Below are 27,708 nucleotides of genomic sequence, written 5' to 3' on the forward strand. Positions count from 1 at the left end.
CAGGAACAGAGAGAACATGGAGACTCCACACAGGAACAGAGAGAACATGGAGACTCCACACAGGAACAGGGAGAACATGGAGACTCACACAGCTGGGGCTCCAATCTGGAACCTTCCTGCTGGGAGGCAGCAGTGCTCACCACTGCACCATTGTGTCCCCTGAAAATGCCACCAGATCGTTTGGATTCTCTGTAAAATGAAGTACACATGAACATGAAGAGGTTTTCACAGGGCTGGTGGTCCAATGGATGGCATGACCATGGGCGCTGCTGGGGGGGGGGGGTACATGGGAACGGTTCTAAGGGCCCGAGCACTGACAGGGGCCCTCAGTGGGGCTGTAAATTAAAAAAAAAAAAGATAACTTAAAATGAGCTAATTAAACATGGTTGTCGATTTCCATTACTTTTTTCTTGAGTTCTTCATCACATTGTCATTTAAGCCCCCCCCCCTCTTGCACAATGGTGCAGTCCAATTCAAACCCGCGAATGCCGCTCTGAGCTCCGTCACTCTGCCGCTGCTGCAGGTGTGCGCTCACAGCCGCTGAGTCGCTGATGGACGGTGTGAGAAACGAGCGGTAATAATGAAGTCTGGTTGGCTCAAACGAAGAGGAAGACGGGAGAAAGAAGAGAGGAAGAAAAGAGGCAGACAACTGGTCCCTCAGTTCTTCTCCAAGAAGGTAGGCTCACTGGCCTTGAGAGTTCTAAACGCTCGTGAATGAGAGCAGGGTTCTGATGAACGCGGCCCGATGAGCCAACCAGGAGAACAAGTTTACAGCGAGCGGTGCAGTGCCAGTTCTCATTTAAAAACGCTGCCTTTGTCGTCACGGTGAACAAACAGCTGAAGTGTGTGAACTTGCGAGATAAACTGGACTCAGTACAAGATAAAATACTACGTTCTGCTGGTGCTGAGCTCATGACTAATGGGTGCCCTAAATATGCACAGATTCAGCTTCAGGAGGACACGCCCACCCAAACTACTGGAACCAGGTTTGGAGAAGGAGCTAAGCAGTACATAAAGGCTGTAGGATTCTAGTTTTTAAGGCCCTGGTCCATCAGTGCTCTGCCACAAACCCAACTTGTGGGTTGGGGGCGTGTGGGTATCCCTATGTGGGTCTAATCTGTCACACATTCTTTATAGTTGATTTCTTTATTGTGTTACTTCCAGCCTTTATCACAGTTCAGTTAAAGCATGGAAGGCTGAGTGTGAGTTCACTACAATGCATCTCACTGGCCTGCATCCCTGAAACAGTGCAGTCCATTCTGCCACTCTCCCTTCTGACTGCACTCGTCCTGATCTGCTCTATGCAGTCTATCAAATGCAACTCCAGAGCATTTTTGGAGAGGTTTGTGTGCACTTTGGATTTTTTTGCCCTCTGCCCGTTACGGTTGCTGGTGGAGGAAGGGCATTCAGTGAACTCAGACTGATCCTGAGTCACCTCAGGTCGACCATGGGGCAAGAGAGCCTGAAGGGTCCTGCAACACTTTCAGCTGAAAGGGAATTGGCTCGCTCACTGGACTTCAAATATTGAATTTGTGACTTTGCTACAAAGAAGACTCGGCGCCTCGACCTGGGCATTGAAGTCTTTACTGTGTGAGCAGTGTAAGTGAAGATGTCTTCATGTTGTTTGTATGTAGTGGAAATATTTTGGTGATGAACTTGAAGTACAAAAAGGCAGCAAATGGCAGGGAAAAGACAAAAAAGGATTGGAATTGCTTTTATCTCTGCACAGACTGGGACAGAAAAAAAGGCAGCCACTCAGTGAAAGCTGGAACCCCATTGAGACGCATTATTTTGAAACGTGGTGAAACCTCAACGAGCTGGTGGGAGAGGTGGGGTGGTGCTGGGGGCTTGTCTCACATGTTTTTGCCCCTCGACCCTCTTCCTGTACGTTGGGGTTTACCCCGGTGGACGAAAGGGTTGCTTCCCTGCGCCTTCGGGTCGGGGAACGTGTCCTGACGGTGGTCTGCGCGAATGCTCCGAACACCAGTTCAGAGTACCCACCCTTTTTGGAGTCCTTGGGAAGAGTACTGGATGGTGCCCCGGCTGGGGACTCCATTGTCCTACTGGGAGACTTCAACGCTCACGTGGGCAACGACAGCGTGACCTGGAGGGGTGTGATTGGGAGGGACGGCAGGCCCGACCTGAACCAGAGTGGTGTTCAGTTATTGGACTTCTGTGCAAGTCACAGTTTGTCCATAACGAACACCATGTTTGAACATAAGGATGCCCACCGGTGCACATGGCACCAGGACATCCTAGGTCGCAGGTCTATGATCGAGTTTTGGTCAGATTCTTAGTTCAAATCAACACAACATTCAGCACTTCAGAAAGTTTTCCACGCTTTGTAATTAAGTAACTTGTAATAAGTTTATACATTTATTTAAAGTCACACAAACTCATGGTCCATGAACAGGCAATGAAAAGTCTGACAAAAAATGCAGTTATGATGATGGGGGGGGGGGGGTTTGGGGGGCAAAATTTGAATCTTTCAAGGGGCCCAAAATTTCTGGCGGCGCCCCTGGTCCGGTGGATGAATGCTGCTGCATTTTTCAAATTTATTTCTGTGCAGAAATAAATTACACCACCTGTTTGGGCGAATACCAAACACTGAGTCTCCTTCTCCCACTCAACACAATGCAGAGCAGTAGCAAGGGTCTGCTGAGATGTAGGCCCAGACCGGCTCCATGTACACGAGGTGGTAAAAAGACTAACGCCGTGCAAGTGAAAAAAGCGTGATGCAACAAACAAAAACAAATGCATCATCACATTTTGCGCCGCAAACAGAGAAACGATGCATAGCACAACAGGAAGCGAACCAAGAATGCGGCTCCAAAATGAAAACGCTGCAAAACCAGTCGCCCCCAACGCAAGTGCACCGAACCTGCAGGGGGCGCTCTCAGCCCAACAGCTCAATGCAGAGACGCGTAGGAGAGGAGAGGAGACGGCTGACAGACGTTTGGTTTCCAAGAAGAGCGGGAAGAAAATCAAGTTACGGCGTAGCGTGGTAATGTGATTTTATTTGACTGTTTACATAAAATTAACTTAAAATGCTAATTCAAAGATATCACTGCACAACGCCTCACATTACGGGACGTTCATGTTACTAACATGTTCACGCTGCCCCTTTGCTTGTCTGTTGTGAGCCTGCTTGCTGGTAGCAATGAGATAATCTGAGATTAGAGACTGATTATCGTTCAAATACTACATTCAACCCTCTATCCCAGGCGTCCAAGCCTGTCCCCTTGTTTTAATTTCAGATGTTCTGTCCATTCTGTGGCGCTGCACTCACAGCTTCCCTACCTTTTGCTCTGTATGTGGCTTAAACATAAGTTTTTTACAGGATGTCCACAAGGAGACGCCTGCCACTAGTGGACATATGGATGTTGCACAACCTAGCGCCAGTGCAGCTTAACAGATTTATGGATTCTGTGACATAAAATGATTCAAAGGGGCCTTAAAGGTTCAATCATACTCTTGGATTTCTAAAATCGCTTCTTTCTATCGCTAGCCTGGTGCAGTGGCTGGACTCAGATGAGTAATGAGAAATGCTCTGTATAAATTAAGAGTGTTTCAGGAGGTAATAACTGTGTATTTTTTTCTAGCAGGGAGCTCTTCCATAGAAACCTTTTTCCAGTTCAGGGCTGTTAAGGAGAGGGAGAGAAAGTCCTTCTTTTCACAGGAATATCAGGCCTCTCAGAGCCAACAGAAGAAGAAACCTGTGAAGGTTTGACCTGTTGTTCACATTGCATAGGTTGTTTAGATTCAGCTGTCAATGCAGACCCGCATCTTGCAAAGTGACCAATCTCATGGATTTGCCATATTGAATCAATTTCCTTTTTATTTCCTATGTTATTTGTTATTTTGCAGATGTTGGGGTGACGAAGTTGACAGGTGACTCCCTAAAACCTGTTAGAGGGAAGTCCCTTCCTCTTTCCATTCAGCCTCACTGGTCGTCAGAGCAGCTCTTGGTTGCTGCTGTTAAACAGCAAATCCATTTGAACCAGGACCTGAGGATGACGACCATGTTTGTTGAACCCTGATGGCAGAGAAGTGAGAAACGTCCCAGGAACAGACGACCCTTTCACATCCAGGAGTACAAGGAGGCAAAGCCTACCAAAGAGTAGCATCTACATTTGCACTGCAGAGGATTTGGAAACCAGTTGGAAGTGTTCATGTCTGAATCCAGTTCATACTCCATTCATGGTTTGATTTGAATTTATTCACCTCTGTCTTTTATGTGCAAGATCACTTCTGTCAGTTACTCAAAACATGCTAGTAATTTCTGCTGAAATGGCATTTTGTCAAAGGTCATACTGGACGGTCGTCTATGACGATGCCAGTGTTGTTCATGTGAACTCGCCATCCAAGGAAAGTGCTAAGGGTTTTAAGCAATAGTCCAACATTTTGGCAAATTGGCCTGTAGTCCTACTGCCTTTAATCATGAGTAGGTACATTCTCTAGTTATCAGTTGGGGGGGGGGGGGCAGTATGAGTCCTTCAACTCATCAAATACACAACAACTCCAAAAGGCTGTCGTGGACAACCTGTGACATGTACATTTGACTAAAGTGCACACACTGAAACTTAATTGATTCATGTGTTGGAATGTTCCTTAATGATACATTAATACTTCATCGTGTGGTGAACTGAGTTCACTACCATTCTGCTCACTAAGTGACTCATGCCTCTGCCCCCCCAGCACTGAACAACAGGCGCTGATATTGAAGGTGACGTTCACGCCTAACCAGGACTGCACGCAGTGTGTTTCCTCTGCTGCTTCTGAGACTTCAGGGCTGCAACTGGGCTTTACACAGTCAGAGCTGCTGGTCTGACCAGTCACCAGGGTGTCAGCCATACTGGTGCAATTTCATTGGTTCCTCAAAACAAAAACACTGAGTCTCCTGATGATGGACAAATTGAGGAGGACAATAAAGGAAATATTTCATTCTACCAGCACCTGAAGCCTGAAAGCAATTTGATCCAAATCTGATCCCAGAACAGAAGTGAGCACAACTGATGTTCTACTGCTGCTGCTTCACTTTCCCTTGGAGAAATCATTTCACATCCATTTAGGAAATATAACAAAAGCTTCCATCAGAATTTGACTCCATCCTATTGAGAACTTACATGTAGGAGTTGTGTGCATTGGTGGGAAGTGAACCCTAAAGCCACTCTCCTGTGGGTGGAACCACATCACTGTGTGTTCTGAAGCTGCCAAAGCAGCTCATCAACTTGATGAAACTTTTAGCTTCAACCTATTTGATGAAGCTTCTTCTCTTGTTAATGATTCCCTTTTGTTTGGAAGCAGAGCAACGAGTCAGGCATCATTAAGAAGCCTTAATTACAGGATAACTGACTCAAGTGAAACCAGAAAGTATGAAGCAACCCTGACACGTTGTCCGTCTATATGTGTTGTCCAGCCCCCTTGCAACCCTTAACAGTATAATTGGAAGTAAATTGATGGATGGATGGAAAATTCAAGGTGCACTTGAAGGCAGCATCTCAAGCTCACAGCAGCCAATCAGATCCCAAGTTCAGTCTGTTGGGGGAAGTAAGCTTTTTTTTAATTAATCAATTCAAAAATACAAAATAAAGCTCTTTAGCCAGGGTTACAACATAGAAATGTAAAGCAGTACAAAGACATCATGAGTTCAGACAAATAATCAGACAAAAGACAGAGAGATGAAAAATAAGATGAAAGATGAAATTTACCTCAAATTTAAACAAGTTGTCCTTTTTGATTTGGTTGTCCTTTTCTCGCAGATGTTTTCATTGAAACAGACTTCTCCACGTTGGACCAGAATGTTCGACCACACAAGCAGTGATGGAAGAAATGTTCAATGGATTCTTCTCTCAAGCCACAGAAATTACAGGAGGATTCAATTTCAGTCTTAAATCTCTCTGTTTTTCAGCTGGATAAAGAAAGATACCTCTTTCATCTTCTTAAGACAAATTCATCCTCCATCAGCCACACTTTTTTTCCAATCTTTCACTGTAAAGAGAATTTCAATACATTTTTGCAGAGGGAACAGATTCATTTATTAAAGGAGTTCTAATAAATTTGTTGGAACAAATCCTAGGGATGGAGTTATAACAACATGATATTCCTCTGGTGGAGCTTCTAGATCAAATTTAGACACCAGTTCTTCAACGTAAGTAGTAAGCTGGCACGTGGTCATTATTTATTTATTTTTTTTCTCTGTCTCACTGCAGCAAGAAGTCATGCACGTAGCAAGCAGAAGCATCCAGGTAGTGACCACATTAATCAGAGCCAGGAGGAGTCTTGACACCAGAATAATCGGTCATCACGTCGGCCAACTCTTTCCGCCCTGCTGGGAGTCTGAACCCTGACGTCTTCAGTAGTGGAGCACATGCAAATCAGAGAGATATCCTTTGACTGTTGGTAGATGAGCTGCTGCTGCTGCTGCCTCACGCTGTGGGGGCGGGGCTATGTTGAATCTCCATTCTTCTGTCAGGGTTTATTAGAGCCATAAGAGCACCTCAGTTTGTAGGAGCACCCTAAAATGCACATTTCTTCTACTGGTCTTAGCACACAGCTGTTTTGTGCTGATGTAAGGAACGTTTGTTGTTATTGTTTAGAGAACAAGTCTTCATGCAAAATGGTGTATTTTATGCAAAGAGAGAAAAATGGGGATTAATTTGCATGGAGTGATTTATTTTATTCTGAGTTAAAACACTAAACACTAAAAATGTTGATTTCACCAAAAACTGGTGAGGTTATTGATTTAAAGCATGTTTAACATGTGAAATAGTTGATATTTTTATTGACACGTTGGTTAAACAGGAGCAGTTTCATATTTAATGGTATTCTTATTGTGTCAAAATATGCTGAGCGTATTTTTTTTTTGTGTGAGAGTAAAATAATTTTACTGTGAATTCATTCAAGAATTGAATTCAAGAAATTGAACCACTAGAGAGAATCTTCATACAAGTACTTGCATTCAGCAGGACTGAGTGCTTTGCTAATCAGGTCTAAAGTTGTTCAACAACAGAGAAACAGAAGAGAGATCAGTCCTGAATGAATCACAACAGAGACTGGAAGCCTGTGTCTTTAGATCAGTGGGGACGGTCCACAAGATTCCAGTAGATTCCAGAGATGGTGAGCCACCCAGCTTGATTCCAGACACCAGTGTCTACATGCTCTGGAATAGCAGGTGAACCATCTGCTCTGTGGTAGGATCACGCCAGGCATCTGGATTAGCACCAGCTCCAGTTTACGGTAGAAAGAATGCACTCATAGCTACTTTAAATCTCAGGGATTATTAGCTTTGGAACTCACAGATCAAACCCCACTTGATCTGAAGGAACTCTGACTTGGAGCCCACGAACTTTCAAGGTTAACAAAAGTGAGAAAACTCACATGAGGACACTTTATTTTCTTAAAGGGCCCAGTTCATTATTGTTCAAATGAATGTATTTTTGTGTTTTATGTGGTACAATCTTAGAATTACAAACCAAAACGAAAGTTGCAATCAACTGTAACATCTGGTGTTAAGGTGGAGATGGCACTTGAGCCCCTGCTCCATATGAACCTAGAGAGACATGGATATTCCAGGATTGGGTTACAAAAGCAAACAGAAACCTGCATCAGGAGGGTTTATCAGGGTCTGGGGTCAGCAGGAATACAAACAAGAGACAATCAGGAACAACCTTCATCAGGAGGGTTACCAGGGTCTGGGGTCAGCAGGAATACAAACAAGAGACAATCAGAAACAACCTTCATCAGGAGGGTTACCAGGGTCAGCAGGAAGACAAACAAGAGACAATCAGGAACAACCTTCATCAGGAGGGTTACCAGGGTCAGGGGTCAGCAGGAATACAAACATGAGACAATCAGGAACAACCTTCATCAGGAGGGTTACCGGGGTCAGGGGTCAGCAGGAATACAAACGAGACAATCAGGAACAACCTTCATCAGGAGGGTTACCAGGGTCTGGGGTCAGCAGGAATACAAACAAGAGACAATCAGGAACAACCTTCATCAGGAGGGTTACCAGGGTCTGGGGTCAGCAGGAATACAAACAAGAGACAATCAGGAACAACCTTCATCAGGAGGGTTACCAGGGTCAGAGGTCAGCAGGAATACAAACAAGAGACAATCAGGAACAACCTTCATCAGGAGGGTTACCAGGGTCTGGGGTCAGCAGGAATACAAACAAGAGACAATCAGGAACAACCTTCATCAGGAGGGTTACCAGGGTCAGAGGTCAGCAGGAATACAAACAAGAGACAATCAGGAACAACCTTCATCAGGAGGGTTACCAGGGTCTGGGGTCAGCAGGAATACAAACAAGAGACAATCAGGAACAACCTTCATCAGGAGGGTTACCAGGGTCAGGGGTCAGCAGGAATACAAACATGAGACAATCAGGAACAACCTTCATCAGGAGGGTTACCAGGGTCAGGGGTCAGCAGGAATACAAACAAGAGACAATCAGGAACAACCTTCATCAGGAGGGTTACCAGGGTCAGGGGTCAGCAGGAATACAAACATGAGACAATCAGGAACAACCTTCATCAGGAGGGTTACCAGGGTCAGATTTATTATTGAGGGGAACAAACCACTCTGATGTCTGGGTTCATCAAGGATATCATTAAAGAAATCCTAACTATCTGGCCAGTTAAATTGATCCTAACTGTTCTTCATATATTGTGCTGGTAATGTCATGTCATTTCTTTTCAAATGTAACTTTGTCGTTCTGATGTGTGTATTTTTATTGCTCCAACAAAGCTGTTCCTCTTCTGGGTAAATCAATCATTCAGGCAATCAATAACTGAGTGTCTCTGATGCTGTACTGTAGTATTGCAGTACAACAACACTCTGATCCTTCCTTTTCAAATGTTTTTATTGTGTTTCTCTTATCAGGTGTTCAAAATGATGACAATAAAAATCAATAATTGATATTCAGCTTTGTTTCAACAATAATAACTGATCAGAAATGAGGCCTGATGGCTGCAATAGCAGCTTTGTGCTGTTCAGTGACTCCTGCTATAAAAAGGAGTCAAGGCGGTCTTAAAGATGTGAAAATGTTCCAAAGATCCTTCTTCATGTTGGTCCTGAACAAGACTGGTGTCAGGCCTTTTTTCAAAGGAGCTCCAAAAGGCTCACTTAACCCTTTGAGGCCTGGCTGAGACACGAGGCCTGTTGACCTTTGACCCTGTTGCTCTTTTGCTCTCATTGGCCTCTCCAGTGGATACAGACCTGAAACTTTATGAAATCCTAATCTGGTGGAATAATTCTAGAACCCCCTCCCAAACAGGAAGTAGCTTCAGGAAGGAGGTGGGGCTTCAAAGTTTTAAATATTGGTTTCTGGCAGAGGTGTGAACTCCTCCCAGAAATCTCATCTCATTTGGAGCAACTTTGACCAGTTATGATGCTTAAGTTAAAGACTTTACTGGACTTTGCCACGCCCTTTACGGACAGCAGAAAGGACTTAGGGGGGTCAAACCAGCACAGATGTGATCCTTCAAGAACAGAACAACACACTCAAATTTCAACTTCCTAGGTTCAAAGAGAAAAAACTATCCCCTTGTGAAACTGGGCAAAATCAGGGTCTGGGACTTCTGCACTCCGAGAGCCTTTTGGAGCAGAATTGAGGATCAAATCTGGGTTCTGGTGTTTCTACTTGGGCTACATCCACCAAACTTTACACACTTAGTGTGATGCCCCAGAGTAGCATGTGCTGGGAATTTCAGCCATCTAGGTGCTAAGGGGCCCAAGCACGGTCCCGGGGCATCCACTAACCCTAAGGGACTCAAAGTCTGGCCCTGCTTCCCTGGTTTCATTTGAGCTGAAGCCACCAAAAGTCACACCAATGGTTGATGTCAGTGAGAGGACTGATTCTGACATTTTCAGCCATCCAGAAGTTACAGAGCTGAAACACAAGACCCCAAAGCCCCTTCCATGTTTGTTGCCAGAGATATCGTAGTCATGACAGTGCACCTCCTTTATGAAGAAAAACAAAACAACTACTGCTTTGGGGCTTGTGTTTAGGGTTATTATATTATTATTATTATATTATATTATGTGTGTAAAGTTTGGTGGATGTAGCCGGATGGGCCGGTGTGAGCAGGCATTTCAAAATATATATTTCTGGTAAAAACGCAGAAACAGCGGTTAGTTTGTTTTTGTGTTAAAATGAGAAACAGACCCATCCAGTTGTAGTGCCACCACTCAGCGGCCACCTTGCAGTCAGAAGCCATGAAGAATGTTGCCCAGTAAGAGGAAGGAGAAAGGAGGAGCCGAAAAAGAGAGACTCCGCAAAAGAAAAGCAACCGAATTTCCAAAACTCGACGCGTTCTTTCCAGGGCTGGACTGGGAAGAAGAGACGTCAGGTGTTGGAACGTGTAGTGGAAGAAGAAGGTCTCTGAGTAGTGAAAGAGTATCACTCTTTTAACATGGTTACTGTCTTCCATGTAGAATACTGCACTTTATTTTAATTTTTGAAACTTCAAAATGTGCGCATACATCCTCTGGTATGGCGTGTGCTTACACATATCGTGTAAATAACCATGGAGGGCTGCCAGGGATGAAAAATGCCAGGGCCATTTTTTGGTCCCAGTCCAGCCCTGCTTCTTAACCTGCTCACGGTGTCCTGTCAGCTGTCTTCCCTCAAGGAGGTGGCCAATCTTGCTCTGGAGCAGTTTCAAAAATAGGCCTCAGCACACTGCCTATGTGCCATGCCTCTCTCATGCTCCTCTACTCTTTGGTGCACATGCCTCCAGTCTGTCAGGCCTCTAATGAAGACACTTGGATCACTGGGCTTGCTAAAAGCAGGGCAAACAAAACAAAACAAAGCATGACGTTGACCACAATAAGTCAGCCATTTCCACGTCGTGCCGTCCGTTCTAACGAAGAGCCTCTGGACGACAGGGTTCATGGAATCTTGTTGAGGATGAAACTTTAAAAAATCAGTCCTCTGTGTGGAAGAAGGGCGACTAAAATAGTCTCCAACTGTCTGATCTGACTCCTCCACTTCCATTGCAACAGCATGGCTTGACTAAACACAGAGAAAGAGAGAGAGCTGAGAGATTTCATTGGACGAGCCCAATGTCCTTCAAGAAAATCAACCAATGGGCCGCGTTTCGCGTCTCCGATACCGTTACGGTCGATTAAAAACTATACACTTTTGAAAAAAAAATTATGACAGTTATGGGCCGGCCCAAAGATGTGCATCGGCCAGATGGCCAGTCCAGCCCTGGGTTCACCCTTGATGGGTCACCAGTCCATCCCAGGACCAACACACACAGACAGACAACCATTCACTCTAACAGTCATTTAGAGTGTTCAGGTAACCACTACCCTCTTGATGTCTTTGGACTGTGGGAGGAAGCTGGAGAACCAGAGAGAACCACCACAGAGACAGGGAGAACCTGCAGGAGGGGTGGAGGTCGATGAGTCCTGGAGACGTTCAATAATGTCCATAACTTTGGCACCAGGAAGTCAGCAGGTGATGGCTCCTGGGAGTTCAACAGACCTGATGATTGAACCACCAATCACAAGGATTTCAGCCTCCATTGTAAACAGAGAGTTTAGATGAGAGAGAACCTGCTGTCAGCCTCACCAGTCAGGGCAGTGGCAGAGGCAGCAGAGTTGAATGAAGCAGGATCACCTGGCAGGTCTCAGCTGGAGGTGATGACATCACTGGCCTCAGTCCTCACCAGTGCTCTGCCTCGCAACAGGGACGATGGAGAGAAACCAGTAGAAGCACTCTGAGAGTTGGAGACAGCAGGAGGAGAGACACCACGACAGAGTCACCCATGGGAAACTGTTGGATCCACTCAGGACAGGCTGGACAGACACAGATCAAAGACAGAATTGATGATGTCATCAGGAGGCTTTGATAGTGTCTTTATTTGTACCTAGAATTCTGTCTTTGATCTCAGGAGGACATGAAAGAAACCCAATTGAGGAAAGTAGAGGAGAACATTCAGCTTCATTAGAAACACTTGAACTGTTGAACAGTAGAATTTGTTTGAAACAGTTTACAACACTGAGATTTTTGTATTTTCAGTTTAATTCTAACTTTAAACTGGGCATGAACATTTTTAGTCGTTCATATTCTAACATACAGAGGAAGTCATGACATTCCCTTTTTTTTAACCTGTCCTGTTCAGGAAATGGAAATGGAAATTTAGCTGCTATGTTGAATGAGAAAAACCTTTTGAAGTCTACTTTTGCTTCAGTCAGAAAGTGGACTGTTGTTAACTCTCACAATGGTTGGTGATTGTGGAGGAAGACAAAATCCTTATGAACCTCTTTTTAACAGACACACATTTCTAAAGACACTGGTTCATTTTATTTTTCTTCTTCTAGCAGAGGATGGTTTTGATCCATCGACCTCTGGGTTCTGGGCCCAGCACGCTTCCTCTGCTCTACCATTGACGGTGCCAGGAGGCCTAAAAACACACAAAACACCAATTCAATCCAGGACCTTGGAGCCTAAACTGAAACTCCATCACACCGTGGCTCTGCTGGGGCTCCCACAGGTGAGTGAGGCTGAGCTCCAGTCTGCTCTGAGGAGGCAGCAGACATCTGCACCACTCAGAGGTTTGGTTGGTGTCTTTGACAAAATCCCAACAAACTAAAATCCTGTTGAATCAGGAAGTTCTAGTTGAACTCTCATCCACGTCACATGACCAAGAAAACCTCCTCTTTCATTCAGACCAGAACTGACAAACATAGAAACATTGTTTCAGCTTCTGATCAAACAATAACATGTTCTTGATTGTTTGCCATGTTCTATGAATCAGTTTGGTTCATCTCTGGATGTTCTAGGAGGGGGGTCTGTTTCTGATGAAGCCTGTTTGGTCTGGGGGGGTTCAGATGGTGGGGCTGTTTCAGTTCTAGTGCTGAAGGCTTTCACCATGACAGTCAGACTCTCCTCTGTCCTTCATGGTCCCTCAAATGTGCAGTGTGGACCTCACACACTGAATTTAGCCTGAAAACTCTTCATGAACAGCAGGAGACTCAGAGTCTCTGTGGCGCAATCGGTCAGTGCGCTCGGCTGTTAACCGAGAGGCTGGTGGTTCGAGCCCACCCAGGGACGATGAACAGGCTCTACTGGTGCTTAGGAGTCGCTGTGCTAATGATCTGAATGTGGACGGACAGATTGACCCTCCACAGTAGACGCCTGTGACAGGTCTCTTGATGAGAAGTGTTAAATTTAGTCGTCGTGTGTCATGCAGTGTTGAGGAGTCCTGCTGGCTGTGGGTAAAGTGGGGGCTCAGAGTTTGTGGAGTCGGCTCTGGAATGAAGGGGGTCACTGTTTGGTTCTCAGATGCTCCAGCTCAGGTTAGCGAGGTGGTGGAGAAACCAGTGAGAGCTCTGCCAGCTGGAGCCTCTTGGGTCCCAGGAGGCTTCACTCCTGGAGGTGGAAATGATGAGGAGTTTTAAAATCTGCTCCTCTTTCACGCTGACTTGTTTTCTTGGGTTCCTTCTTTTATTCATGTGTGATTTTAGTCTCAGCTCTCTAAACCTGAATGGAGCCAGAACCCATTTTAAAAGAGCTGCTCTTTTAAACTCCTGGAGATCAAGAGGATCCTGCCATGTTTGTCCAGGAGACCCACAGCACAACAGTCAGTGAATGGGGATGCAGGCAGGCTTTTAATGGGGGTCATTTGAAGTCCCAAGTCCAGTTGGAGCAGAGGCTGGAGTTTGATTCTCCAGGAGGTTTTTGTTGTTGTTTTTTTCACCAGTTTCTTTTGGTTTGGAGGAAATCATTCCAGGTGTTTGAAAGAAGGTGAGAGCAACTTTGGAAAATGTTCAACTGGTGTTTTTAAATGTCTTTGCACCAACAAATGGTGGACAGGACGGCTTTTGAGACATTTTAATGCCACCGTTCAACAGTGAATCTGCTGGTTTCCTGTTTTTAGGAGCTGATGGGAGCTGCACAGAGAAGCTCTTTGAGACAGGAACCATTCAGAGCTCCACCCTGCTTCTTCCAGCAGGATCCACAGATCCACCAACACACCAGCTGTTTGATGAGTGGAGGCTTTTGACCAGGATTCCTAGACAGCACAGCTGGACTCACTCAACAGCTAACTTGTTAGCACCGACTAGACAGGAGCGCTTCTATGGTTTTACTCAGTGGTTCAATATTTTTAAGAGATGTCCCATTCAGCCTGTGGGTTTGAGTGATCACTCTTCAGTCTCCTGTTCTGTTTTATTAAAATATTCATTTAAAAGCTCCTGAGAGAGAGAGAGAGAGAGAGAGACAGAGAGAGAGACAGAGAGAGGGGGGGAGAGAGAGATAGAGGGAGGGGGGAGACAGAGAGAGAGAGGGAGAGGGGGGGTAGACAGAGAGAGGGGGAGAGAGGGGGGAGACAGAGAGAGAGAGGGAGAGAGGGGGGGAGACAGGGAGAGAGAGGGGGGAGGGAGAGAGAGGATCAAACTGATCTCAAACTTGACTTCAAAATTCTCTGATTATAATCATTTGTACTCCTTGATAGATTCATCACTACAGTGTCATAGAGGGTCCATTACTATTGCAGTATATTAAAGAATATAAGAACGAGGTTACCATTCATGTAAATATAATATTTCATGTATTGCAGTATATTTTCAAAGATATAACACTTTAATTTTTTTAATAAGAGAGACTTTAATGTGAGACTTTAATGTCTGTCTTTGATCTCTAACTCTGACTCTGATGTCATTGGTGGTGACTGAACTCTACCCCCTGACAGACTGAAGGCTCCTATTGGTGATGTCATCATAAATACATGAAGGTCTTTTTTCAATGGTATAACATTAAAGCTCATCTTAGTAAAACAATCAAGTTACCTGAACTAAATTCTTGAAAAAATGACTGTCACTGACTTAAATAAATCAAATCTACTTCAGAGTTCCTTCTGTTGTCATAAGTCAGCCATTTTAAGTGTACTTGTAGTTCCAGAACATTCCAAGAGGAGACGATATGAATCATTTTGTTCGATGAACTCAGTTCCTCTGCTTTGATGTTGGTGGACCGAGGGGAGTTTGCCTGAACCTGCTTGAACCTGCTTGGACCTGCTGGCTCCTGCTCAGTCCCTCACTCAGCCTCAGCAGCACCGCTCCACTGAGGACTGATTCAGGTTCCTAGCAACCAAATAGGAGGAGAGCTGAACCTTCTTGCTGGGAGGCCACAGTGCTGACCACTGCACCATTGTGTCCCCTGAAAATGCCACCACCTTGTTGGGCTTTTCTGTAACAGCAAGCACACATGAACATAGCAGCTTCTTCACAGGGCTGGTGGCGCAATGGATAACGCGTCTGACTACGGATCAGAAGATTCTAGGTTCAACTCCTGGCCAGCTCGCTTTAAACTTTATACTGAGAAGATGAAGTGAGAACCAGTGATCAAAGTCACTGAAGTCCTCCCAGGTTTCCTCCTTGTCTGCTGGAAACATGAACACATGAATGATCCTGCTACCTCTCATGTTAAGCTGCACTTGACAGTGACAGCAGGAGAACAAAAATCCCAGTGTGTCATCAACATTTCCTGTCAAATCAATGATAGAAGCTGTTGAGTTTCTGTATCAGAACAAGGAGAAAGGAGCCCCAATGAAAGAGTGATGGTTCTTGATTCTGATTTTGTTCTTCACTCCTACACCAGAGAGTGAAAGTGAGGGCTGGCTGGGAGCAACTGCCTGCTTCAGAGTGGGAGGAGCCTCAGGACTTTCCAGTGAGAGCTGCAAACTTCCACCAGCGCCCAGTGCCAGCAGGTCTACATGATGGAGCTGAGAAGAACACAACAACACCAGAGCACTGGAGAGGAGCACAACACTTCTTTGCTTCCTTTTGTCATTCTCATGTCTGTCTGTCCATCTGGAGTTGGGGGGAGGAGCTTCACATGTTTTTTCTTTTTTTAAAAAGGGAATGACATGACTTCCTCTGTTTATTAGAATATGAACGACTAAAAATGTTCATCCACAGTTTAAAGTTAGAATTAAATTTAAAGTAGAAAAACCTCCCCTCTCCAATCCTGTCACTCAGTGTTGTAAACTGTTTCTAACAAATTCTACTGTTCAACAGTTCAAGTGTTTCTAATGAAGCTGAATGTTCTCCTCTACTTTCCTCAATTGTGTGTCTTTCATGTCCTCCTGAGATCAAAGACAGTATTCTAGCTACTGTCAAAGCCCTGATGACATCATCAGGAATTCTGACCTGTCCAGGGTGAACCCTGCCTCTTGCCCAATGTCACCTGGGATCGCCCCCCCCCCCCCCCCCCCGTGACCCTTAAAGGATAGAACAGAAAGTGGATGGAGGGATGGACTCAACACTGAAATCAGCTGATCTGATCCACATTCTAATGTTTCCTGTCCCTCTTTAGGAGTCAATGAGAATAGTAGTGTATATAATAATGTATATCCAACCTTGGAGTATCTTTCCAAAGCTTTTAGTATTTCTTCTTGTTTCTACTTGTAGTTTTAGTGTCTGGATCTTTTCTTTTGATGTCCTGCTGTCTGCTCTTTGCTTTTGGAGCTTCCTTCAACAACTACCAGGCCTCCTGGGTACTGTAGGAAACATGGTCAAGTTCTTCTGACCTCTCCAGGAACGTCCTGCTCACATTGGTCTGTCTTCATTTTGACTCCTCCCACTGCCACAATGACCAGCCTTTATACTCTTGGTGACTGGGGCCCTGGTTGCTGCAGGCCTCAACACCAGCCTGTGGTTGTGAGCAGGGCAGAACAGAACTGACAGTATCTCCCATGCAGGACCTGGGTCAGCGCCTGGTGCCAGCTGGGGCACCGCTTGAACCTGGACCCCTGGAAGATCTTCTCCAGGAACTCGCCTTTTTCAATCGAAACAGCGTGAAACTTCAAGTAAAGAATTAAAATTATTTAATTCACAATGAGGCCTCTGTCATAAAACAAAGGAACAACTGACCACCTCACCATGACTTCACTCTGATCACCAGGAGGTAACCTGGTAGTCAGAGCAGTGGTGCTCAGGTCTGTGGACTCAGAGGAGGGTTCTTCTTTTGGTCACAGGTTTGAAGACCTCAGTGAAAGAGAGAGGAGAGGCAGTAAGAGACCTGCCACACCTCTCCAGTGACCTGGGACATGATGGCAGTGGTGGGATTTGAACCCACGCCTCCTCAGAGACTGGAGCTTAAATCCAGCACCTTAGACCGCTCGGCCACACCACCTCACTGTGCTGCTCTCTGAGTTGGTCTGCTAAAGGCATGTTGAAGAGGAAGTAACATCATGATATCAAACTTATTCTGAAGGGGGACCCCTTCCCTCCCACGTTCACAGGAAGTGACGACAGCGCCGCTAGAAGCAGGAAAGAAATGGTAAAAGGACTCAGTTTGTACAGAGCCTTTCTACCTCAGCAGCACTCAAGGAGCTGAACAATGTCCTCTCATTCACACACTCACACACTGATGCTGAAGGCTGCCATGCAAGGAGCCAACCTACTCATCAGAAGTATTTAGGGGTTCAGTCTCTCACTCAAGGACACTTTGACATGGTCACTGGAGAAAGTGAGGATCAAACCAGCCACCCTTTGGTTGCCAGACGGCCACGCTACTCCTGAGTCATGTGACCTGGATAAGATGGTGAAATACAGCTGATCGCCATGCTAGCAAACCCTCTTTTGTTTGGTTTGGTTGTTGTTTAGTGACTGTGGATGAATACACAGGAGAAGTTGAGCATAAATTTGTGTTCCCTGTTCACTTGAATATATGCAGGAGTGTGAGGTGGAAATAATACTTGGAGGAGAATGAGAGTTCAGTCTCAGCACTATGACCTGTGCTGACACTAAAACATGTCAGCCCACAGAACAAAGATGGCAGTCCTCTGGGAGAGCAGGTACACCACACATACATGAAGAAACCCTACAGGAAACAAATATGTTGCCAGAGACTTTTACTCTGTTTTTGTTGTTTACCCAAGTACAGGATTGGAGGGAGACTGATGGTCGCTGTTTGGGTTTTTGGAAAACAAGGAGGCTGTGGCTTCAAGCTGGATTCTCAGAGACTATTTCCCCAACCTCTACATTGGCATCTCCACTGTCATCCAGTCATGTGACTGAAGTCATCCAGTCACGTGACTGAAGTCATCCATTCATGTCAGTGATGTCACTTGGCAGGACCGTCATTGCCGTCTCATTCCAGAAAAGAATCCAGACTCCACCTGTGGCTCCATGATAACTGATGGACCTCTGGTTGGAGGCTGGACGATGATGTTTGGACTGGAAGGAAAACTCCTTGTCCAAATTCCATTGTGTTCAAATTTAAAGTCCCACAATCAGAAGTAGCTGAATCTGACAGGTGGAGGTTTGGAACTACAAGATGGTGATGTTTTCTTGACTTGATGCTCTGACTGTCAGGGTGGATGACAGCTTCTTCTGCTGCTGCATCTGAGTGGCTATGATTGGAGCTTTTACCCTCCAAGGTTGTTTGGTTCCAGGGGAAATTCTAAAATTCCAGTCCCCAACCTGGGCTGTTCTGAAACTCTTCTCCTGAATCACTCCTGAGCTGCAGCAAGAACAAATACCAGTGCCAACCAGATCAACTTCATGGCTGCTAACAGCCTCAGACACTTGATTTCCATCAATCTGGAGCCAAGAAGGCCCTCACCTGTGGTTCTCCTCCAGGAGGGTCCAGGTTCTGCCATTGTGGCTCCTGGTGCCACTGCCAGAGAGCCTCAGCTGCACACTGCAACATTTCAACAGGAGATTGACATTCCTTCAAATGTCCTGACATCTGATTCCAATGGTTCTGTTCCATATTTATATTTTAAAATCAATCACACAATGAAAGCTGCCTCAGCAGGTTTAAGAGAGAGAACAAGCTAAGAGACCTGAAACCAGTAAAATATGCTTTTCTGTGTGCAAACTAGTGAGGGGCATGGAAGGATGTTTACCACCAATCCAGAACCCAGACTTTAGTCATGTGATGAGATGGAGACTCTGATTATGAAGTTAATGGACAAAACGTGAATTGAAAGAAAACACATTTCTTCAGCAGACTTTGATCCAACATTGAAGTTAGATTTTGGTGGCTGCTCCATGTTGGAGGAAACCAGGCGATGTTGGACCATCACAGGGAAGCTCCTTTGCCTCCTCTGCTGCCAGTTCAACCACTCACTCCCCTCAGTGGAGAGCAGCTTCAGCTGGGTTTGGAATTTTCCACGGTGGATACATAGGAATGTGGAGAAAATGTCCTTTGTCAGAAGTGGGATTCGAACCCACGCCTCCAGGAGAGACTGCGACCTGGACGCAGCGCCTTAGACCGCTCGGCCATCCTGACAGACACTGAAAGTTGCAGACTTCAATATCAAATGAATTCATTCACTGACAAAGTAGATTTTTTTCCACAGGAGCGACTGGCTCCTTAGTTGTTACATTTATTGTTAACATTAAACACACAGTCTGAGTTCATGGCAGTAAGAAATGAACCAGAACATTAGAACCACGTAACATCTCTTGATCAGTTTGTTACAAGGGACACATTCCAGACAGGAAGGTCCTTCTGAGACTTGAACTCTGATCACTGGATCCAGAGTCCAGAGGGCTCACCCTTCCACCATGGAACCACACAAGAAGGAGGTTCCTCTAAATACAACTTGACATCACCTGCAATCAACCTGTTGATATTTGGAGGTTCATCTTGCTCTTGTTCCAGACTACATTGGCAAAAGGATCATGAACCACAAGGAAATCATGGAACTCCAGATTGATTCAGGACTTTCTAACTCCATCGTATGACCTGGGAGCAAAGACTGGCCAGGCCTTCCTTAATTTATCAGTTAATTACTGCTTCAACAAACATGCCACTTAATTAAGTTACCAGAATTTCTCTCATTGAAAAACCCTCCAGCCTGATTTCTTGACATGACATGAAAAATTCTCCAAGAACCCACAGTTGGGTGGAAAGATACCAGGTTAACCAGGAGGAGTCCTGCTCCTGAACCATGGATGGAACAAAGTCCACTGGAAAACTCAGCAGTTCCTGACTGCCAGATCCATCCAGGAGCCTGGGTCTCCCCTTGACTGTGGTGATCCATGAGATCAAGGAGGACAGAGGGAAGAAGGATCCTGTTGGAGATCTCCTACCTTCTTCCTCCACTTCACTACTACTTGGATGTCAGGAATATGAGGTACTTTACTCAAATGACGTATTAGGAGTTTCCTGTTTGACAAGAAGGAAGTCAGAGGTTCATCCCTCACTTGTTGGTGGTGCCCTCAACCTGCTGAGAGCATCACTTAGTTCTCTACAGAGAAACATGGCAGCTCTGCTGAAGGCTGCAGGAAACCTGCTGGAATGGAGACTTGGACTCAGGTCACTGGATTCAAAGTCCAGGGTGCCAACAGGTCCACCAGGGCATCTGTGCTTTACTTACCGTGTAAAAAGGACCACAGTGGTCGTCTGGTTTTAATTTAACAAACAAATACGGTTGAAAACTTTGAGACAGAGACACAGGGCTCTTATTTGAAGGGCCATGGGATGGGAAATATCCCAGACCTCTGAGATCAGAGCGCTCACTTTGATCTCAGGGTCCTGACTTTGGGGGTTCTTCCTTTGGTCTTCAAATACTTGTGGTTTTTATTGGCAGAACTTTCAACTTGCATGCAAAAAGAGAATCACAGTCAATGTAAACCCAGCAGACAGTGTTTATTTCTAATAAATCAGACAATCGCACAAATGAGAATGAAAGGAAAAAACAATAAAATGTTTTAAAAACCTTCTCCACTCTAAAGCTTTTTAAAGTTCATTTGAAGGTTCAAAGGTGGAGGTGAGGAGGTCACCCTGATCCTCCCTGTCGTCACTGCCAGGATTCTTTCTTCTGGTGCTGTGGTTCTTCTGATGAAGGGGGCGTGATGTTTGCTGTCTCAGTCTCCACCAAATGTCCTCTTTAGGACGCCACAATGTGGTCTCTTCACTGCTCCATCTTCCCTGCATCGGAGACACCAGGGTTCCTCCTGGTGCCGACCCCATCGTCCTTCTACCCAATGGTGCAACCATGGATCCGCAGAGGAGGCTGGGATCCTTCTTCTCATCAGAGCCACAGTTTTTCCTGGAGGGAACAACAGGAGCTTTGTTGTAATGTTTTGCTTGGTGTTTCCTGCACAGACCGTCAGGATCTGTGACGCCATCTTGTGGTAGGGGGTCATCATCTTGTTGTGTGGTAGTGGATTCATTGATCTGCTGTTTCAACACATTCAAGTTCATTATCCTACAAGTCAAAGTACATTTGGTGTGGAGTTTTAGTTTCTGGCCTCAATCATAACGTGTGCCTTTCTTCTTCATGAACATTTCTCAGCTTTGTCAGTTTATTCTAGTTTTTCTTCCTCACTTTTCTATTCCATTGTTGAAGATTCTACTGCAGGTTGGAGTTCCCTGTTGACTGAAGCAGAAACAGGAACAACAAGCTGGAGGCTGTCAGAGCTCCAAGTTGGGGGCTGATATTAAAGTAGGAGATGAACACATCCAGGTTAGCATCCCTCTCAGAAGCTGCTACTTTAGCTCTTCAGAATACAGCAGCCTAGCATAGCTTCATCTGGCCAGTTAGTGGCCCACTTTGTCTGGGATATCAGGTTCAAGGTTCTTCACAGCTCTGAATGAAGGCTTTCTAAAGTGTTAACCAGTACTCCAGTTGTAAAAAACAATCAGGGGGATGGTAGATTTTGATGTTTAGGAACAGATCATTTGTGCTGATGACAGCGCATCAGGTGAGAGACCAACAGTGTACCCTTACTCCTCTCAAACAACATGCATGCTATGGATATTACCTGTCTGCTACTCCTGTCATTGATCTTGACCAAGCCCCCAGGCTGACACTGCTACCACTGCTCCTACATAGTTACAGTCAAATGCAGAGGACATTTTCCCACCGGGTGCAAGTGCAACTTCATACTCATGCTACCTATAAATCTGGGAATTCATCTATATTTTGAAACAAAAAATTCTCAAGTCAAGTCCATTTTAATGAAAGTGCAAGAGCAAAAGAATGAAACAAATGTACTGTGGCAGGATGGCGCTACACTCCCCACCGTGAGGGGCAGTGTGGCAGACGATAGTGAGTGGTCACCTAGAAATAGACCTGGTCCGACCCTTCTCCGTCCTTTCCACTTCCTCTCCCTCCTTTACGGAGCCAACAGCCGTGCGTGGTGGCGTCTCGCTGGTCAGCAGATCGGTTACAAACAAAGGTACCTCAAAACCTCAAAATAATGCTACAATGATGTTGTAAAAATTGCTAATGATCTCAAAATGATGCGAACAGAAATGTAGTGAAAGTTTCGAATAACCTCAAAGTGATGCTGACAGTCATGTACTAAGAGTTGCTACTAACCTCAAAATATTGCGACAGTAATGTAGTAAAAGTTGCTACGAACCTCAAAATATTGCTACAGTGATGTCGGAAGAATTCCTAATGATCTCAAAATGATGCGACAGTGATGTCATAAGAATTGCTAATGAACTCAAAATGATGCTAACAATAATGTAGTGAAAGTTGCTAATAAACTCAAAGTGATGCTGACACTAATGTAGTAAGAGTTGCTACCAACCTCAAAATAATGCGACAGTGATGTTTGAAGAATTGCTAATGAACTAAAAAAGATGCTAAATGTAATGTAGTGAAAGTTTCGAATAACCTCAAAATAATGCGACAGTGATGGAGTAAGAATTGCTTATAAACTCAAAATGATGCTAAGAGTAATGTAGTGACAGTTGCTATAAACTCAGTGATTCTTTCAGTAATGAAGTGAAAGTTTCGAACAACCTCAAAGTGATGCTGACAGTCATTTTGTAAGAGTTGCTACGAACCTCAAAACAATACAATTGTAATGTAGTAAGAGTTGCTACGAACCTCCAAAAAATGTGACAGTGATGGAGTCAAAATTGCTAATGAACTCAAAATGATGCTAACAGTAATGTAGTGATAGTTGCTAATAAACTCAGTGATGCTTACAGTAATGTAATAAGTGTTTCGAACAATTTCAAATGATGCTGAAAGTCATGTAGTAAGAGTTGCTACTACCCTCAAAATAATGCTACAGTGATGTCGTAGGAATTGCTAATGAACTCAAAATAATGCGAAAGTAATGTCGGAAGAATTGCTAATGATCTCAAAATGATTCTACAGTGATGTCATAAGAATTGCTAATGAACTCAAAATGATGCTAACAGTAATGAAGTGATAGTTGCGAATAAAATCAGTGATGCTTTCAGGAATGAAGTGAAAGTTTCGAATAACCTCAAAATGATGCTGACAGTCATGTAGTAAGAGTTGCTACGAACCTCAAAATAATGCGACAGTGATGTTGGAAGAATTGCTAATGAATTCAAAATGATGCTAACAGTAATGTAGTGATAGTTGCTAATGATCTCAAAGTGATGCTGACAGTAATGTAGTAAGAGTTGAAACTCACCTCAAAATGATGCGACAGTGATGTAGTAAGAATTGCTAATGATCTCAAAATGATGTGACAGTGATGTCGTAAGAATTGCTAATGAACTCAAAATGATGCTAACAGTAATGTAGTGATAGTTGCTAATAAAATCAGTGATGCTTTCAGTAATGAAGTGAAAGTTTCGAATAACCTCAAAGTGATGCTGACAGTAATGTAGTAAGAGTTGCTACGAACCTCAAAATAATGCGACAGTGATGTCGGAAGAATTGCTAATGATCTCAAAATGATGCGACAGTAATGTAGTAAGAATTGCTAATGAACACAAAATGATGCTAAAAGTAATGGAGTGAAAGTTTCGAAATAACCTCAAAGTGATGCTGACAGTCATGTAGTAAGTGTTGCTACGAACCTCAAAATAATGCGACAGTAATGTAGTAAACGTTGCTACGAACCTCAAAATAATGCGACAGTGATGTCAGAAGAATTGCTAAAGATCTCATAATGATGCGACAGTGAATTAGTAAGAATTGTCATGAACTCAAAATGATGCTAACAGTAATGGAGTGAACGTTTCGAATAACCTCAAAGTGATGCTGACAGTCATGTACTAAGAGTTGCTACGAACCTCAAAATAATGCCACAGTAATGTAGTAAAAGTTGCTATGAACCTCAAAATATTGCGACAGTGATGTCGGAAGAATTGCTAATGAACTCAAGATGATGCTAACAGTAATGTAGTGATAGTTGCTATAAAAATCAAAGTGATGCTGACAGTAATGTAGTAAGAGTTGCTACGAACCTTAAAATAATGCAACAGTAATGTAGTAAGAGTTGCTACGAACCTCAAAATAATGTGACAGTGATGTCAGAAGGATTGCTAATGAACTCAAGATGATGCTAACAGTAATGTAGTGATAGTTGCTAAGAAACTCAGTGATGCTTACAGTAATGGAGTAAGAGTTTCGAACAACCTCAAAGTGATGCTGACAGTCATTTAGTAAGAGTTGCTAATGAACTCAATTCAATGCTACAGTGATGTCTTGAGAATTGCTGATAAACTCAAAATGATGCAAACAGTAATGTAGTGATAGTTGCTAATATACTCAAAGTGATGCTGACAGTAATGTAGTAAGAGTTGCTACGAACCTTAAAATAATGCAACAATAATGTAGTAAGAGTTGCTACGAACCTCAAAATAATGTGACAGTGATGTCAGAAGAATTGCTAATGATCTCAAAATGATGCGACAGTGATTTAGTAAGAATTGCTAATGAACTCAAAATGATGCTTACAGTAATGGAGTGAACGTTTCGAATAACCTCAAAGTGATGCTGACAGTCATGTACTAAGAGTTGCTACGAACCTCAAAATAATGCGACAGTAATGTAGTAAAAGTTGCTACGAACCTCAAAATGTTGCGACAGTGATGTCGGAAGAATTGCTAATGAACTCAAGATGATGCTAACAGTAATGTAGTGATAGTTGCTAAGAAACTCAGTGATGCTTAAAGTAATGTAGTAAGAGTTTCGAACAACCTCAAAGTGATGCTGACAGTAATTTAGTAAGAGTTGCTAATGAACTCAATTTAATTCGACAGTGATGTCGTGAGAATTGCTCAAGAACTCAAAATGATGCTAACAGTAATGTAGTGATAGTTGCTAATAAACTCAAAGTGATGCTGACAGTAATGTAGTAAGAGTTGCTACGAACCTCAAAATATTGCAACAGTGATGTGGGAAGAATTGCTAATGAACTCAAGATGATGCTAACAGTTATCTAGTGATAGTTGCTAAGAAACTCAGTAATGCTTACAGTAATGTAGTAAGAGTTTCGAACAACCTCAAAGTGATGCTGACAGTCATGTAGTAAGAGTTGCAAATGAACTCAATTTAGTGCTACAGTGATGTCGTGAGAATTGCTCAACAACTCAAAATGATGCTAACAGTAATGTAGTGATTGCTGCTAATAAACTCAAAGCGATGCTGACAGTAATGTAGTAAGAGTTGCTACGAACCTTAAAATAATGCAACAATAATGTAGTAAGAGTTGCTACGAACCACAAAATATTGCGACAGTGATGTCGGAAGAATTGCTAATGATCTCAAAATGATGCGACAGTGATGTAGTAAGAATTGCTAATGGACTCAAAATGATGCTAACAGTAATGGAGTGAAACTTCCGAATAACCTCAAAGTGATGCTGACAGTCATGTAGTAAGAGTTGCTACGAACCTCAAAATAATGTGACAGTAATGTAGTAAAAGTTCCTACGAACCTCAAAAAAATGCGACAGTGATGTAGTAAAAGTTGCTTCGAACTTCAAAATATTGCGACAGTGATGTCGGAAGAAATGCTAATGAACTCAAAATGATGCTAACAGTAATGTAGTGATAGTTGCTAATCAACTCAGTGATGCTTACAGTAATGTAGTCAGTGTTTCGAATAACCTCAAAGTGATGCTTACAGTCATGTATTAAGTGTTGCTACAAACCTCAAAATAATGCGAAAGTAATGTAGTAAAAGTTGCTACGAACCTCAAAATATTGCGACAGTGATTTCGTGAGAATTGCTCAACAACTCAAAATGATGCTAACAGTAATGTAGTGATAGTTGCTAATAAACTCAAAGTGATGCTGACAGTAATGTCGTAAGAGTTGCTAGGAACCTTAAAATAATGCAACAACAATGTAGTAAGAGTTGCTACGAACCTCAAAATAATGTGACAGTGATGTCAGAAGAATTGCTAATGATCTCAAAATGATGCGACAGTGATGTATTAAGAATTGCTAATGAACTCAAAATGATGCTAACAGTAATGGAGTGAAACTTTCGAATAACCTCAAAGTGATGCTTACAGTCATGTAGTCAGTGTTTCTACGAACCTCAAAATAATGCGACAGTAATGTAGTAAAAGTTGCTACGAACCTTAAAATATTGCGACAGTGATGTCGGAAGAATTGCTAATGAACTCAAGATGATGCTAACAGTAATGTAGTGATAGTTGCTAAGAAACTCAGTGATGCTTAAAGTAATGTAGTAAGAGTTTCGAACAACCTCAAAGTGATGCTGACAGTAATTTAGTAAGAGTTGCTCATGAACTCAATTTAATGCTACAGTGATGTCGTGAGAATTGCTCAACAACTCAAAATGATGCTAACAGAAATGTAGTGATTGCTGCTAATAAACTCAAAGCGATGCTGACAGTAATGTAGTAAGAGTTGCTACGAACCTTAAAATAATGCAACAATAATGTAGTAAGAGTTGCTACGAACCACAAAATATTGCGACAGTGATGTCGTAAGAATTGCAAATGATCTCAAAATGATGCGACAGTGATGTCGTAAGAATTGCTAATGAACTCAAAATGATGCTAACAGTAATGGAGTGAAACTTTCGAATAACCTCAAAGTGATGCTGACAGTCATGTAGTAAGAGTTGCTAAGAACCTCAAAATAATGTGACAGTAATGTCGTAAAAGTTCCTACGAACCTCAAAAAAATGCGACAGTGATGTCGGAAGAATTGCTAATGAACTCAAGATGATGCTAAAAGTAATGTAGTGATAGTTGCTAAGAAACTCAGTGATGCTGACAGTAATGTAGTAAGAGTTTCGAACAACCTCAAAGTGATGCTGACAGTCATGTAGTAAGAGTTGCTACGAACCTCAAAATAATGCGACAGTAATGTAGTAAAAGTTGCTACGAAACTCAAAATATTGCGACAGTGATGTCGGAAGAATTGCTAATGAACTCAAAATGATGCTAACAGTAATGTAGTGATAGTTGTTTATCAACTCAGTGATGCTTACAGTAATGTAGTAAATGTTTCGAATAACCTCAAAGTGATGCTGACAGTCATGTAGTAAGAGTTGCGACGAACCTCAAAATAATGCGACAGTGATGTCGGAAGAATTGCTAATGATCTCAAAATGATGCGACAGTGATGTAGTAAGAATTGCTAAAGAACTCAAAATGATGCTAACAGTAATGGAGTGAAAGTTTCGAATAACCTCAAAGTGATGCTGACAGTCACGTAGTAAGTGTTGCTACGAACCTCAAAATATTGCGACAGTCATGTAGTAAGAGTTTCAAACAACCTCAAAGTGATACTGACAGTCATGTAGTAAGAGTTGCTAATGAACTCAATTTAATGCTACAGTGATGTCGGAAGAATTGCTAATGAACTCAAAATGATGCGACAGTGATATAGTAAGAATTGCTAATGAACTCAAAATGATGCTAAGAGTAATGTAGTGATAGTTGCTATAAACTCAAGTGATGCTTACAGTAATGTAGTAAGTGTTTGAAACAACCTCAAAGTGATGCTGAAAGTCATTTAGTAAGAGT

General features: G+C 43.4%; 1 long non-coding RNA gene and 2 other non-coding genes across 4 annotated transcripts; 2 read left to right on the top strand and 1 right to left on the bottom strand.

Moving 5' to 3' along the window:
* Positions 1-525: 525 nt before the first annotated feature.
* LOC147272000 (uncharacterized) lies at positions 526-6,269 on the top strand. Of its 2 annotated transcripts, none has more exons than XR_015115833.1 (3): positions 526-676; positions 3,868-4,203; positions 6,213-6,269. It is a non-coding gene; the product is annotated as an uncharacterized LOC147272000 (long non-coding RNA). The 2 variants fall into 2 exon arrangements; XR_015115832.1 differs by lacking the exon at positions 6,213-6,269 and adding an exon at positions 5,763-6,095.
* An 8,977-nt stretch (positions 6,270-15,246) lies between these two features.
* Positions 15,247-15,319, top strand: trnar-acg (transfer RNA arginine (anticodon ACG)). The gene has a single exon. It is a non-coding gene; the product is annotated as a tRNA-Arg (tRNA).
* Positions 15,320-17,070: 1,751 nt separating this feature from the next.
* trnal-uaa (transfer RNA leucine (anticodon UAA)) lies at positions 17,071-17,152 on the bottom strand. Its single transcript has one exon. It is a non-coding gene; the product is annotated as a tRNA-Leu (tRNA).
* Between the last annotated feature and the right edge of the window lie 10,556 nt (positions 17,153-27,708).

Source organism: Aulostomus chinensis, chromosome 1, assembly GCF_037954235.1.
Source record: "Aulostomus chinensis isolate RoL2024-O1b breed Wild chromosome 1, RoL_Achi_v1.0, whole genome shotgun sequence".
NCBI lineage: Eukaryota > Metazoa > Chordata > Actinopteri > Syngnathiformes > Aulostomidae > Aulostomus > Aulostomus chinensis.